The 12223-nt window shown below is 36.2% G+C and overlaps 1 long non-coding RNA gene across 1 annotated transcript in view; it reads left to right on the plus strand.

Annotated features, from left to right (window-relative positions):
• Positions 1–1251: 1251 nt before the first annotated feature.
• The window catches only part of LOC139038266 (uncharacterized), a 141431-nt gene continuing 130459 nt past the window's right edge, over positions 1252–12223 (plus strand). Inside the window, exon 1 of the long non-coding RNA XR_011491237.1 lies at positions 1252–1385. This is a non-coding gene — a long non-coding RNA (uncharacterized lncRNA). The remainder of the gene's footprint in view (positions 1386–12223) is intronic.

Raw genomic sequence — 12223 nt, forward strand, 5'->3', positions numbered from 1 at the left:
CACCATTGTTATTACTGACCCCATTTTAAACCACAGTCCGCTGTCTGTTTCACACATAGTACAGCTGAAAAATCTCTAGCCACAGAATTTCAGTTGTTTTTATCATCATGAAAGCCCCCAACACAGTGGGCTCTCTATTTTATATCTGCTGAGCAAAAGAGGGTAATGTCTGCTGTGATTTTTCTGACGTCTCCCCTCCCAGGGACTGTCCTTCATTGGGCCGACACCAGTCCATCTCCACTGATGCCATTCTCCTGGCCTGCTGCTCCTAGCCAGTGCCAGGGAGCTCACTTTGGTTCTCTCCTCCTCACTAGCTCTTTCTATTCCCTGCATAGCCCTGATGGAGCCCAGCACTTAAAAGTCTTACTCAGATACAAGCATTAACCACTGTTCATCTTTGAAACATTACTGTATTTATTAGTCCTTTATTTACAATCTCAACACTTGCTGTATTAAAGAAATAGTTTTTGAAATCTCATAGTTGTTTAAAAGGGAAAATCAGTCTCTTAAAAATGATTACTCTCTCCTTTGAGCCCAAGCTATCCTTTTAACTACTTCCCCACTTCACCTCAAACATGATTGAGCGACTAACACATACACACATACACACAAGGATACATACGTCTAACAAGGATTTCTTCCCTTAAAACTTTTTTCTATTTTTAAAAGTTATTTTATGTTTTTGCTTTTTAAATTTTTATCTAATGTTCCTGTAACAATAGTAAAGTTGTATTATTATTAATATATTAAGTATCCTTAGTACATAAGGTTATTCAAGGAATAATGATGGTAAAGGCCATCAGCTGTATGTGTAAGATAATGAAGGTTTTTGTTTTGTTTATTAAGGGGAAAAGAGAGCAAATTTGTGTTAGAACAAAATATCAAGCTGATCCATAATATGCAAGAACTGAGAGAAGAACAAAAGTTGAATGTGTAAAATGTTAGGAAAGTATGTAAAATACTGCCAACAAAGACCTCTCTACACTACTTTGGAAAGAAAGAAAGAAAGCTGATTTATTGTTAAGTATAACAGAGTACATAGCCCTTAAGACATGACAAAGGCACTATAAAATTTCACACAATTTATTCAGCAGAGCAGATTCAAAGTTCACGGGGAACTGAGGAAGGCAATCACTCTAACTGTGCCCTTCTGAAAGAAGAATATAACTTATCTCCTCAAGAGACAGGGGTTACATCATGAGATTAACTCCTAGGCTAATTCTGGAGCTGTATGTTACATCTGCAGGGATTATGAAGCCCTCGACCTTGGAGAAATTTCTTCATTGTAAAACTGGACCCTGGAGCTACTGGCTTCTGGAGAAATTTAGTTACCTTCCAAAGATCCACTATGTCACCAAGGAGATCTTTCAAGAGAGGAGGAACAGGTAAGAAGGGAAGAGGCGGTAGCTGCCACTTCTGCCTGTGTTTATGCAGAGTTTGCAAATAATCACTTTAACACAGAAGGCTGTGAAAAGGTGTGGTTAGCCTCAGCACTCCCCTTCAATCTGACTCTGTTTTGATAGGCTCTTTCATTAAATCATGTTTTAAGAAGCTTGTGAATCTTTTACTGTCAAACAATGTTTTGATTAAAAATAGATTAGGTTTTCTTCTTGTTAAAATGAGAAGTATTTTGGTCTTTTCTTACTGAGGGATGGTAGAGCCATACTTGAATACTGTGTAATCAGCCCATATCATAGAGATGAGGACTCTCAAGAGAAAGTTTTTCCTTCTCTGCTGGCCTTACCTTCCTAATTATTAAAATGATAAATAACTGAAGCTTATAAATTCTAAAAGAACTATTTATGATTGTGTTACTTTTTCCATGTGTATTTTAAAATGCCATCCTGTCATTTTAACAGGTCATTAAGCTATAACCATTTGTTGTTATTGGGTACCCATCCTTCTACTGTAACCAAGTGAACAAATATCCCCTCAAAATCATTTTTATTTTGCTTTCCTAAAATCAGATCCTTAGTTTGGAAAAGTTATGTTCTCAAATATCTTTTGAAATTAAAATTGCCTTTGATATTTCTCCACTCTGTCTTTGATTGTCCATGCCCTGGAAAATTATAAGACATTGTCATTTCACTTATAAAAAGAGAGATGAAAATAATTATTAGTTTGGGAGGCTCAATATTTATTAATTAGCTCAACACTATTGTAAGAACCGGATGGCGAGAGCTATAAATCAAGAGAGAAGCTTGGCCTTCCGTGTCATTGATTTTGTAGATAACATATTATTAATATAAATGTTCAAAAGATCATACACCCTGCAGAATTGAGTTGGAGGCCCTCGGTACCCTATCACTGTCTGTTTCATTGGTTAGCTCCCGATTAGAAAGCTGTGCTTTGCAGCCAAGTCGAGAATTTTATTTTCTTCCATTTTGTTATTATTAGTTACTACAATAGATTAACCATTACTCTTTGGCCTTATCACAAGTGGTTTCTGCTTTTTCACTGATGCTTTTCTGAAGGGTCTGCTACAGGTTTCAAGCTAGAATTTGTTTTTCAGTGAAATAGGATATTCTTAGAGCCCTGTGAAAAGGACTCTACCTGATATCCCTAACTATTGATATTTCAATAAAAAGTGTGGGTGTAGACTTAAAGATGATAGCTGGGATATCTTTAAGATGGCTTTCTGAGAATCCCAGCAAAATAAGCCCCTTTAATCAAAAGAAATAATTCTGTTAAAATAGAGCTGACCTAAGATCTAGCAGAATAAGAATGACTTACATAAAACTGATGAAAAAAATTAACTGTGATTGTTTCCTTAAAAATTATTGTTACCATTTTAATGTTCTATTTTCTGGTTAGTATATAAGGAAGCACCTTTTTTTCTTATTTATTTTATTGCTAACCCTCTATTTGTTGTTACTCAGTCGCTAAGCTGTGTGCAACTCTTTGCAACCCCATGGACTGCAGCACACTGGTTTCCTGGTCCTTCACTATCTCCCGCAGTTTGTTCAAACTCATGTCCATCGAGTCCTTGATACCATCCACCCATCTCATCTTTTGTCACCACCTTCCCCACTTTCCTCAACCTTTCAAAACATCAGGGTCTTTTCCAGTGAGTCAACCCTTCACATCATGTGGCCAAAGTATTGGAGCTTCAGCTTTAGCATCACTCCTTCCAATGAATATTCAGGGTTGATTTCCTTTAGGATTGACTGGTTTGATCTCCTTGCTGTCCAAGGGACTCTCAAGAGTCTTCTCCAGCACCACAATTCGAATCCTCAATTTAGTAGACTGTGATTGGTAACTGAAATGAAACATTTTTTTTTTAAATCCTACCTGATTCTCACTGATTCCTCAGAATTCTGAAACAAATACTGGGCTTCATTACTTTTCACATCAAAATATTTACTTTCAGGTTCAGTAAGGATCTGTTCTCCTATTTACCAGGATTTAAGTAGACAAAATGCTTGTGCAAGTGCTGTAGTTGGCGTGTCATATTAGAGAGGAGCACTCATTTAATCAGCTATGAGAACCTCACCATTAAGAGACAAGGGTTGCCTTTCTTTATGAAGTTAATGCCTGCAAAATCCTTTAAGGAGAACAGGCCTGGGACCTGGCTTACTAGGTTCCAGTTCACAGGAAATGCGGAAGGTCACTTCCTGCCAGGCCAGGGACATTGTCTTCATTTAGGAACTTTGAGGAAAGAGAAGCAGATAAGAAAAGTTTCTTGGGTTTGACTTCCTCTCCTTGGGTAAAAGAGCAATTGATTAGAAGTGTTTGAAAGTTAAATCTGAGCTTCTTTATAAAAATGTCCGGGAGGAAGTTAATCCTTTGGCTCCAGTAGTTGCTTGATACCAAATAGCTGCAACTTCAAGAGCAAATTCAAGGAGACTCAGGGGAGTAATTAACTCTCCTTGTTCTGCATATGGTAATAGCCAAAATATGAGGCCAGCCTTTTTGGTTTTTGGTGTAATCAAGAACACTCTTTGCCACTTATTTATGACCAAAATGGGAGACTTGAAATAAATATTATCTAAAACCTCAAACTAAGTAAAAAATGAGGGAGGCATATCCTTTGTTACTAAGATCCTGTTTAACAAGTTTGCCAGGTGAGTATTTAATTCTCTAGCAGTATGCTCTTATGTTCAACTCATTATTTGCTATTTACTTTGGCCCCAAAACATGTTAATTATATATTTATGTCTAATAAGAAAGGTAACCTCAAGGTTGATTGCCTTTGCCCTATAGCACACTAGTAGTTTTTATTTAACCCAACAGTCTGCCTTCCTTCTTTCTTCCCTCCCTCCTCCACTCCTTGCCTCCCTCTCTCCTTTCCTCCTTCACTTCCCTTCATCTTTCTCTCCTTCCCCCACTTCCTCCCAATTTCCTTTCTTTCTTCCTTTTGGTTTCTAAAAAAATGTTTATGAATATCCAGTTCCTCAAATGTCTTTGGAATTAGCTTTGCCATCCTACTAGACTCCTCATTATTAAGTTTTTCACATGTATAGATTTTATATTTATAGGAGAGTCATTTATTTAACTTTCTGGAAATTATTCTTTTATACTCTCAAATAACATACATAAGAATCTGTTTATTTTGACTCTGATTATAGCCTCTTTGCATTTGTCCTGCAAATGAAAAAAAAAATCATGGATATTTACCTATATTTGAATTTATAATATTGTTCTCCTGCTTCTGAAAAAGGAGATGAGGTAGTTTACATCTAAAATGACAATGCAGCATGTTTGAGCCCACATGGAATTTACTGTTGAATTTGAAAACTGTCTGGCAAATGAGTGGGAGATACCCATCAGAATACCATTTTCATGATGCTCTAGGAAACTTTTTGGCACATAGTAGATTCCAGAGCACAGACTGCCATTTGGTGTTATACTTTTGCTGTATTGGCATTTTCGATAGTGGCATCTGTAGTGCTACCCTAGGGAGTGGGTGGTACCCGGTAGGAACCAGTGATATCCAGAAGGAGATAGTAGTCACTGCTAGAAGCGACAGTGGAATCTAATGTGGTGGTGGTACCCCACACAGTGGGAGCAACCTTTGAAGGAGACAGCTGGTCTATTGGCACTGGAGGCAGTTGGGAAGGGAATTAAGCTAATGTAGTCCAAGTGCATTCCTGATTATAACTTGCTAGAAAGAGAAAACTTGGCATAAGTACTGCTTTAAGGATGTCTCTTGAATATCATTAATCTGAAATTCACGTTTGACGGGAGTTCTCTGGAGAATGACTGAGGGCTTCTATTTCAAGTTTTATTATTAATTGTAAAGAAACATGCATCCTCCGAACAGTAAAGCAGCAGTGTTGTTATTCTTTTTGGAAATTAAGGAGCCTGAATGTTTTTACCTAAACAGAGCACAGATCGTCCCCTGTAGGAGCTGAATCACAGCATACCTACAGGTGGAGTCAACAGCATCTTCAGAAAAGAGATTCAAACCTGCCCCAAAGTGCAAACACTGAAGCTAGGGAGCCATCACCCTTCAGTGGTTTAGGAATCACTTAATAATTAGGATGTCCACAGATAGATGTTTTCTCCTTTTCCTTTTCACATTTTAGAAGATGGGAGAAAATAAAGTTATTCATGAGCCTATTCAGTTAAACTGACAAACATGCTGCATTACTTGAAAGAAAATTAGATAAGTGTAGCAATTACTTACAGAGTATGTTATTAACACTTCTGGGAAATCAGTGGATGAAAGGTATTGTTAATGACAATGAGAATACATACTGCTACTATGGAAAGTGCAAGGGGTTTGCTAAGTGAAAGTTATTAAATAACCTCCACTGTTGAGTGAATGGTTTCAGTCCTAAGTATTCCTGTTGTTTTCCTCTTATACCAATTATATCAATTAGACTACTGAGAGTAAAATGGAAACAGAGTAGGTAATAATAGCTCGCTGGGAAGCCACTGTTTTAAGCTTCCTTTGACAAAAGTTATTATCAAATCCATTGGTTTTAAGGCACATACATTCTGTTTCTGAGAAAAACCTGCCCTTTGAATTATCTCCCATTTGCTAAAACATGAATATTGCACCTAAGCAATGTTAGATTTTAGAAACTACAAGCTAAAACCATTTTCCTTGTCAGATACACTGGTGTTTAAGAGTGTTGTACTCTTCATGACTAAGGATAGGAGAAAGATTCTGATTGGCCTGAGAAAGGGGAGGAGGGGATGGCCTGGGAAGAAACTCAAACTGCTATTCAATTCCACAATAACTCAAGCATTTGATGATTGCTGAAGCTCAATATTATGAAAGAGAGAATTCCTATCAGAGATTTTAACACAAACAGAAAGAATGTAACCATTCTTTTTGTCTTGCACAGTGTTCATTGTGTTTGTATAAAAGGGAGATGCAGTTTGTATTGACTCCATGAGCTCTAATACAGTTGATCAGGGTGGTAGGGACTCAGAGAACTGGTCCATCTGTTTCATAAAAAGGCAAAGTGCACAGAGAAGATGTTCTAGAAGTCCCATATTAACTCAGTTACAGAGCTAGGACCAGAACCTTGGTTTCTGGATTCATCAACAGGGTTCTTTCCCCCAGAACACATTGAGCTACCAAAGAAAGTTGTGCAAGGATATTCAAACAGGTCAACATTTTGTCGTCTTCTCTCTGATCAGAGTATAATTCATCTTTCTTGTTCTACATTTTATGTGATAGATTTGATTATGCTTGTGTCCACATAGATTCTTGCTGCTGTTTGAAAAACAGATTCAGTTCTCTGTAAGCTGGAAAAATGTCTTTGACTTTAATTTCCTTCTTTCTTTCCTCCCAAACACAATGAAATCTAGTCTATGTCCACTACCTATTTTAATTCAAAATTCCATTAGAGTATTAAGTGATAAGAGGCAGTAATTTCATCACGTATACCAGGTCAAGTCAAAATAGTTGTCTGGACATAAGTTTAGAAAGATTCTGAGCAGCACAGATGATCTAAACAAGCAAGCAAGATGATTATATTAATCAGTGCTACCTATTAGGATGATGAGAATGGTTTTTAAGAATTTCAACTGCTGCTTCAAAAAGACCAAAAGCATAAGACTGGAGATTCAGAGATGGGACTGTACAGTATGTGTTCTTTGGATGGAATGTTACTCTAATGTGCCTGAAAGACAGAGTGTATTAAAGACACTTAAAGGAAGCTGTCGAAGGCAGTGGTCATATTGCAAGCAGCCTAGTTTACTGGGCTCTGGAGTTTGGACACTGCTAAAACCATCAGTCATTTATGTCACGTGCATGGCAATATTGAAGCCACTTTATAGTAATATTAACTGAGGGGCAGTGTGTAGGGACAAGAGGGAAAAATTAAATAGCACAATCATAGCTAACTAGTGCTAATGAAGTAGCTCAGTCGTGTCCGACTCTTTGCGACCCCATGGACTGTAGCCTACCAGGCCCCTCCCTCCATGGGATTCTCCAGGAAAGAATACGGGAGTGGGTTGCCATTTCCTTCTCCAATCGTAGCACAATCAGGCTGCTTCAGAAGGCTGGGTGAGAGGCAGTGAACACTTGGCCTAGGACTTCGATTGTAAACCTAGAAAAGATGGAGTGGATATGAAGGACGCCGTGGCAGCCGAGTCGGTAGGGATCAGTATCCAGCAAGATGACTGGGTAATGGAAAAGATGCGTCAAAGTAAACCCAACGTTCAAGCCTGAATTGTTATTTTATTAACCATAATGGGAGGAGTCGCAGGTAGAATCAAAGATAAAACCTGGTGTATTTTCTTTGTTAAATTTACTTCTTCCCAGTCAAGAGTTAATTATCTCAGAATTGTAGGATATTCACAGGAAAAGTGACCTTAAGAGACATAAGTTCAAACAAAATCATGCTTGAGGGCTCTTCTATTTTTTTTTTCATCTCTATCATCTTTAGTAAATACATCTTTATGTCTTCATTTTCATTTCTAGACAGCTTGAAAAATACTCTAGGTTAATATCTTCTTTTTTTCTGATGGTTATACAAGTAGAGAAAGAACCGCTTTCTAATATTTTAATCTGAAATGTCTAGATGTTTATCTATCTCACTACAATTGAGTAACTATAATCTCACAATTAGTACTCAGTTAAACTATGGATTATTTTACACTGTAACCAAGAACCTAACATTTTTACACTACTGGGAACTGTACATGGTGCTCATGGCTTATTGGATGAGCACAAATGGATGACTCCATTTGTAACTGGAAAACAAGCCAGATACTTCTAAAAGCTGACAACAGCTAGTTTTGTCAACTGTAAAGAATAACAAGAGTCAAAATGAATTTGGACAAGTGACCTTTTCCCAGAATAATCTTGGATTTAAACATAACATAAATGTAAAAGTTTCTCAATTGTGTATTTTCTAGGCATCCTAGCTTTGAAACCTCATATTATAAATAATATTTTATTGAATTAAGTCCTAAAGTGTATAGCCAGAAAATATCCATGATGTCAATGCTCTGCTTTCAAATTTCTCATTTGTTCTATGTAGTACTGCTAGCAAATTTACTTGGGGCATGCCTTAGCTTTAACAGAAAATATATGTATCTAATAATCAGTCAGTTTTATATGAGTTTTATAGAAAGGTTCTTGGCTGAGTCTGTTTCAAGCAATTAGACATGGGATAAGCTCAAATTAATGTTACAGTAACCAAATCCAAGATTTTAAAACTTTAACTACAAAGAATCTAAATTGTTTAAGGTATATGTAAAAAACAAAACACTTCTTTTATATTTAACCTAATGGCTTGTTCCTGACCTCAACAACCTACTTTTGCTTTCTAGTACATTCTGTTGGCCTTCTAAGCTATAGTCCATAAATTCTCCTGATGAAGATCTTGACAGTACACAGCATCCCACTCACTAGAAGAAATTGTTCTTTTTTCTTTTTCATGTTCACCATTCTTTTATTTTTAATGGGACATTAAAAATAAACTGTTCTTAGTATTAACACTACTCAACAGAGCAGTGAATACTAAAGAGCTCAAAGGGAGGCAGCCATAATGATTGAAGCTTTTTCTTTTCTCCCAAAAGCCCTATTCTGAAGCTTAGAGGGGAACCCTAGGATAGGACAACCAACCAGAATGGGAAAGCCCGTGGAGGACAGAGAACAACAGACAGAGATGTATTCTTTATATGGGTCAAGTCAAAACAAATGTATCCATTCTGCTAAAGTTTATCAACACCTAACCCCTAACATGAATAAATATGCATACACATAATAAACATACATATATCTAAAAATAAGAGTGTGATTTGAAGGTGAGAAAGGAGACATAGTAATAGCTGACATGTTGGCACTGAATAGAAGAGGCGAGGGAGTTTACAGACGTTTCAGAGTGCAGCCTCTATTTCTGGCTGATGTCTACCACAGAAGGGCTTTCACTAGAGTCACCCCCCTACCCAGCTTCCTTCTCCAGATCCTTACTCATTCCTTCCTAGGGGAGAAGGGGTGATTTATCTGATTCATCATCACGCTTTAGCGTGGTTGAACTTTACCACTGATGTGAAAATTAATTTGGTGAGTAAAAGATTAAAGTAAAAAGATACAACATCTAATTAGATCAAACCTACGAGGCATCTGGCATTTGCTTGGGAAAGAAATTGGTGTCAATGGTGACATATTTCAAACTTGTTGCACAAATTAAGCAAGAGAACACCCACAATCCACTCACTACTGTGATTTCCACATCTACATCATGTTGGGCCTCAGGAAATCTGGAGTGGTCGGGGCTGAGAAGTTAACTAGAAAACTAGGAATTGCTGGAATTTCTATTGTTTTCCTATGGAATTCCCATATGTGTTAGGTGAGTGTTCCAAAGGGAAGGTGAGTGTGCTTTGTTTGATGACTATGATTGACATTGCTGCCCACAGGAAAGGGGATAATTACTCAAAAGGCAACACTAATTCATTGCCAATACATTGAATGACAGAGCAACTGGTTTAATCAAAAATCTATACATTTTTATTGTTTTTACTAGGCATATTTACTTATGAGTGTATAAATACTTAGAATGTGGATCAACATATGCATATTCATAAGATACATGCTTATGTTTATGTATATAATAAATACAATCCATTTAGGAAAATATGGAAAATTTCAAATATGTGCAAAAGTAGAGACAATGGTATAATTAATTCTCCATGTAACCATAACCTAGTTCAACCATTGTCTACTAATAGTCAGTTTGTTTCTTTAATACCCCCACTCATTTCCCTTTCCACCTTCCTGATTATTTTGAAATAAATACCAGATAGTATATTATTTCATCTGTATATACATCAGTGTCTCTAAAAGGAAAGAAAAGCCCCTCTTTTAAATATTATAATACTGTCCTCACGCCACATTTTTATTTAACCTTATTTTTATTGCCTTTCTCCCAGACCTTCTGGTTTTCAATAACATCCACATGATCATCAGTTTATTAATTTATTATATATATGACACACCTCAGGCTTAATACTACCATCAACAATATGATTGCTGAAAAATGGTTTGAGATTTTTCCACACTTTTCTTTGTGCTAAGGGATGTACTTTCAAATTAGTGTGTTTTATTTGGAATAGTTCCTATGTCAGTTCCATCAACTGGAAAGACAGATTCATTTATTTCATTTTGTTCTTGATGTTTAGGGTTTATTTTTTTAATTTCAATTTTGTTTTTTAATTGTATAAAATATTTACATACTTCCAAAATCAAATCCACAAAAGCAACTGATATCCATGGAAGTTTAACTTCTTTCTTTCATATTATTCCCTCATAATTCTTTTATTATGGTGTTTATTACTTTGTGATTTAAACAAATAAACATATCCTGGCATAGTTAAATAGTAGAATACAATCTACACTTTTTTTCACTTTGCTCTTTTTACTTAATATATTCTAGAGAATATTTCATAGTAGTATGTAGCTATATTAATCATTATTACTATAGGTATATAGATTCCCATTGTGTTCATGTACCATAGTTTATGCAATCTATTCATTATTATTACGAGGTGAATTGTGCCCTCACACACAAATAAGGATATTTCTAAGTCCTAACCCCTGGTACCCATGAATGGGATCTTCCTTATTTATAAACAGAGTCTTTGCAGATGTAATCAAGTTAAGATGAGGTCATGCTCATCCATTACTTGGACTCTAATCCAGTATGACTGGTGTTCTTACAAGAGGAGGACAGAGACACACAGAAAGAAGATGGTCATGAGACAAAGAGAAAAAGATTGGACTGACATATCTCTAACCAAGGAATACCAATGATTGTTGTCAAAGACCAGAGGCTAAAAGAAGCAAGAAAATATTGCTCTCATGGTTTCAAAGGAGCCAATGGCCCTGTCAACACATTGAATTCCGATTTCTAGCCTTCAGAACTGTAACATAATAAGTTTCTATTGTTTGAAACCAACTGTCCCACTTTGTGGGAATTTGTTGTGACAACCCTGGGAAATTAGTGGTTTCTGGTCTTTTGTTATTACAAACAAGGCTGTCATGAAAAGTTTTGTAAACATGACATTTTGTTGTGTTGTTTTTTTCCCATAGTATTTTGGAAGGAATCTTAGAAATGAGATTGCTGGTCCCAGGGTAAATGCACATATAGTTTTGGAAGACAGTGTCAAATTTTCTTTCATAGGGGTTTTATCATTTTGCATTGCCACCAATGATTTTAAAAAATGTCTATTTCCCTACCCCTCACCCCTAAAATTTTGCCAGTCTGGTAGGTGAAAATGGTTTCTCATTGTAGTTTTCATTTTGATTCTCTTATTGGTAGATTGACTATATTTTCATATGGTTAACAGTCACTTGCATTTCTTTTTTGTTTGTCTATCTGGCCCACTTTTCTATATGTGTATCTCCTGTCCCATATCTAGAAGTTATTTTTATACTAGGGCTACTAACAATTTAAGTTTTATTACAAATGTTTTTCTCAGTTTTTCTTTTTATTTGCTTATGAGGGGTTAATTATTTATTTGTTGTCATGTTTAAAGCATTTTAAGCTGCTTATTTCTTAAATTGAACAGTTTTGATCTATAAACAATCCATGAGGAATATAAATACTTTTATTAAGGATAAAAGTCAATATAGATGACTATTTAGACAGTTTAAGTTTTTAAACTTATTGTATATTATAGGTTCCATGCTCAAAGTTCACTTTGAGCAGGCATGCTTCCCTGGTGATGCTAGTGGTAAAGAGCATGCTTGCCAATGCAGAAGACACAAGAGATGCTGGTTCTATCTCTGGGTCGGGAAGATCCTCTTCCCGAGGTC

This window comes from Odocoileus virginianus, chromosome 14 (genome assembly GCF_023699985.2).
Source record: "Odocoileus virginianus isolate 20LAN1187 ecotype Illinois chromosome 14, Ovbor_1.2, whole genome shotgun sequence".
Lineage (NCBI taxonomy): Eukaryota > Metazoa > Chordata > Mammalia > Artiodactyla > Cervidae > Odocoileus > Odocoileus virginianus.